Below are 4,691 nucleotides of genomic sequence, written 5' to 3'. Positions count from 1 at the left end.
GTATTTTCAGGTTTATTTGACTTTAAGAATTAGTGCCAAGAGCTGGAGAGTCTGCTTTTTAGAGGGAAATGTTATTAAGAATATGTAAAAATAAGTGTAATAGTGTAAATATTTAGAAAAAATTAAATAGCAAGTGCTTTAACTGCTCAATAAAGTAGTATAGATGTTCTACCATCCCTAAAGCACTGGCTGTTATCCATTATTTTCTGATTTTGTGATTGCTGTATATATTACACTTGAGTAATAAATAATTGGTAATAGTGTATTCCATCTATATAGAGTTCTATAGCACACTCCACTGTACAGTATTTGAAGTTTTCTTTTATATCAGTAATAAAACTGTAAGTTAATACATAGTTTCCTGGAATTATACCTAATTATTATAATGCATGAAAATATAGTTCATTTTCATAAAGGAATTCTTAGTATAATAAAGTTTATTTGAAAACTTCCTTCACTGGGATATCATATAGGGACAGTGGTTTCTCCCCTTAGTGCAGATTTCAATGCAAATGAAATGGACCCAATTAGAAAAGAGTAAGCAACATTTCTTTAGACATATTACATAATTGGGTCATGTGATGCTTACTGAATACTTAAAACAGATATGTTCTAACAAAGAGAAAACTTGTTCCATTCTTTTAAAAAAACTGTTAGAGATAATGAGGAAATGAAGGGAAATATAGAAAATGGCACTAAATTACATTTGTATAGCTTAGTAATCAACACAACTGATACATTAAAACTTTTAAGTTTTAATGTTCAATTTGATAGAGCAGACTGTTTAAGTTAGTGGTCAGAGCATAGCTTCAGATATCAGACAGATGAGTCCTGGCAGCTGCTTACTATGTGACCTCTGTGCTTCAGTTTCCTCTCTGGGAGGATGATAATGACATCTACTGGGGTTTTTGTGAGGATAAAACCAGTTAACACATATCAAATGGTTAGAACAGTGCCTGACATATAGTAAACACTAAAATGTTTGCTATTATTGTTATTTATACATCAAAATAACTCAGTAGAGCTCAGTTGCCATTTAAGTAGGACAAATCTTACATAGGGCGTACGTTATTTAAATAGTTTATGTTAAAACTCGCTTTATTTGTGGTATATAATTAATGAGCTAAAAACGGATTGGTTATGTGTCCAAGTGTTTATGCAAGAGATTTATGATCACATGCAACATTGAAAATCTGGAGAACTGACAGTCTCTGCTCTGTGACTAACTTATTCTGTGACCTAAGGCAAGTCACGAGCCTTTCAAGACCTCCATTTCTACTATAAACTTGTTTTACAGTTGTTACCCTTTGGTTCTGCTGACCACGTCATTGTGGTCTCACTTGCTGAAGGCATAGTGCTGATGGGAAAAACGACATTGGTATGAGCCCCAAGATGACTAAACATAATTAGCTTTGCTTTGTGATTTGGCTGCACTTGTCCCAAACTTGGACTTGAGGTCTTGTACATGCATGTCACTGGTCACATACTACATAGTTTGGAGCTCTCAAAAACTTCAGTGACTAAGACAAACATCCTACTTATGACAGTTCAGTATGGATTTTATTTTTATTGACTGGCTTTTTCAGACCACAGTAACTGCAATTCTGACTGCATAGTTGATTGTTTCTAATCATTAAAAATGTATATAGAAAAATTGAAGTAAGTCTTTAATTGATTTTCTAAACTGTATATGGTATACTCAGGTGAAAAACTTACGTGCTCTTCAAATTTGTACTCTTTCTTCTTTGGAACTAAACCTGCCTTTGATTCATTTATCATACCACATAATTCTTTATCTAAAAACTGATAGTGTGAGAATCTGGGGGGATTATTGCTGTTTGTCAGTTATATGTATATAAAGAAACATGTACATGTTGGTGGGAATGTAAATTGATACGGCCACTATGGAGAACAGTATGGAGGTTCCTTAAAAAACTAAAAATAGAACTACCATACGACCCAGAAATCCCACTACTGGGCATATACCCTAAGAAAACCATAATTCAAAAAGATACATGCACCCCAATGTTCATTGCAGCATTATTTACAATAGCCAGGACATGGAAGCAACCTAAGTGCCCATTGACAGATGAATGGATAAAGAAGATGTGGTACATATATACAATGGAATATTACTCAGCCATAAAAAGGAACGAAATTGGGTCATTTGTAGAGACATGGATGGACCTAGAGACTCATGCAGAGTGAAGTAAGAAAGAGAAAAACAAATACTGTATATTAACACATGTATGTGGAATCTAGAAAAATGGTACAGATGAGCTGGTTTGCAAGGCAGAAATAGAGACACAGATGCAGAGAACAAATGTATGGACACCCAGGGGGGAAAGCGGGGGGTGGGGTGGTGGTGGTGGTGGGATGAATTGGAAGATTGGGATTGACATGTATACACTAATATGTATAAAATGGATAACATTTTTAAAAAAGCAAAAAAAAAAAAAAAAGAAACGTGCAGTATGAGATATACCTCATACTTATTTGGCTTATGGGACCTTCATTCATTTAAAACGTTTTATTAAGCACTGATCAAATGCCAAGCTTCTGTTCTAGGAACTGGGGAAACTGTTCTAAGTGAGACAACTTCCACGTGGCTCTTAGAGTTTACATCGCAATAATGGAGACAAGCAGTGAACACGAGCATAATAACTATCATTTAGTGACTCTTTCCATATATCCAGGCAATAGGCAAAACACAACATGAAACAATTAGTTTAATCCTCAAAACAGCTCTTTGTGGTTGAGTACCATAATTTTATTCATCTTTCAGGAAACAGGCTCAGGTAGGTAAGGTAGTTTACCCAAGGTCGTGAAGTTAATGGCAGAGCTGGGATTTAAACCTAGATGTTTATGACTCCATACACTGTGCTCTTAACCTCAGTGCTACATTCGTAATTTAGCAAAGAAGTAAAATTTGGTGGTCACATACATCTTTTTTTTTAAATTGAAGCATAGCTGATTTACAATGTTGTGTTAGGTGTACAGCACAGTGATTCATATATATATATATATATGTATATATATATACATATATATATATATATATATATATATGAGAAAGACATTTCTTACCTGCCTTTGTTATGCTTATATTTTTAGTGAAGAAGAGAGACATTTAAATAAGCAAGTGCAAATCTAGGGGGAATACTGAGTGGTGTGGGATGACACTACAGGAGGAACTACCCTGACCTGCTAGTGGTTAGAGAAAGCGTCCCAAGAGGTGATGTGTTAGCTGAGACCTAAAGAATTAATAGGATGTTTAAAAATCAAATTGCAGGCTTCCTTGGTGGCGCAGTGGTTGAGAGTCCACCTGCCGATGCAGGGTACATGGGTTCGTGCCCTGGTCCGGGAAGATCCCACATGCCGCGGAGCGGCTGGGCCCGTGAGCCATGGATGCTGAGCTTTTGCATCCGGAGCCTGTGCTCTGCAACGGGAGAGGCCACAGCAGTGAGAGGCCAGCGTACCATTAAAAAAAAAAAAAAAAAAAAATCAAATTGCAAGATACAGCACTTCCAAAAATGTTTTATTTACTTAAGTCAGTCCATCAAGCAAAATTAAGTTGGATGCTTATGTTTGCCATACTTTAGACCCCATCCAGTTGAATGGATAAGGATGAAAAAGTTTGAGAAAGCTTGTGCAAATAGGGTTGATAAGGAAAGGGAAACAAATTGTAACAGAGATTGAGATTCTAAATTCAGTGTACGAAACCACTTCAGAAACATGAGATTATAGGTGTCTCTGCTACTGAATATGATCGGTATAAATTAGATGCATAACAAAAATGTAAACAAAATAGTAAAGCAAGAATCAAGTTAGAAGCTGGAAGCCCTCAATTTTTCTGACTTAACATTACCAGGATTATAGAAAGATGGTTCCATTTCTTCTTCTAGCTTCTCATGGCCCTGTCCCAGTATCTGTCACCTTCTTGGTTTCCATTAAGCAGTATTACTCTCCAAGTGGCTAGTAACCAATGTATATCTTAAGTTGTGCTTACAATATTGCTTTTCAAGTTAAGATTATCATTTTATCTTTCTTATAGCAAGTGATTTGGCTTTTTCTTTTGTATAGTAAACTTAACAATGTTATTAAATTTATTTTTGGTACAGTCATTAGAAAACTTAAACCAAAATCTGAAAAAGAAGTAATCTGTAAACGTTTTCCTTGAAATTGGACTTAATTGTTTTCCTTTTAAAAAGTTATTCTCAAGGCAATGCATGTACATGGTTAAAAAAAAATTTTTTAAACTACAGAAAAACACCCAGCTCCCCCATCTCAGTTGCTAAATCAACCATTTCTCTTTTGGTGGCTACCTCTATAACTTAAGTAAGATGTTTACAGGTCTCATCTCTTTTTTTTAAATTTTTTTAAAATAAATGTATTTTTAAAATTTTTGGCTGCGTTGGGTCTTCGTTGCTGCACGTGGGCTTTCTCTAGTTGCCGTGAGCGGGGGCTACTCTTCGTCGCAGGTCGCGGTGCGCAGGCTTCTCAATTGCAGTGGCTTTTCTTGTTGCGGAGCATGGGCTCTAGGCACGCGGGCTTCAGTAGTTGTGGCACGCAGGCTTAGTAGTTGTGGTGCACGGGATTAGTTGCTCCACGGCATGTGGGATCTTTCTGGACCAGGCCTCGAACCCGTGTCCTCTGCATTGGCAGGCGGATTCTTAACCACTGAGCCACTA

Source organism: Neophocaena asiaeorientalis, unplaced genomic scaffold, assembly GCF_003031525.2.
Source record: "Neophocaena asiaeorientalis asiaeorientalis breed wild unplaced genomic scaffold, Neophocaena_asiaeorientalis_V1.1 scaffold226, whole genome shotgun sequence".
NCBI lineage: Eukaryota > Metazoa > Chordata > Mammalia > Artiodactyla > Phocoenidae > Neophocaena > Neophocaena asiaeorientalis.
The sequence above is the reverse complement of the archived record's forward strand: the minus strand, read 5'-3'. Positions refer to the sequence as shown.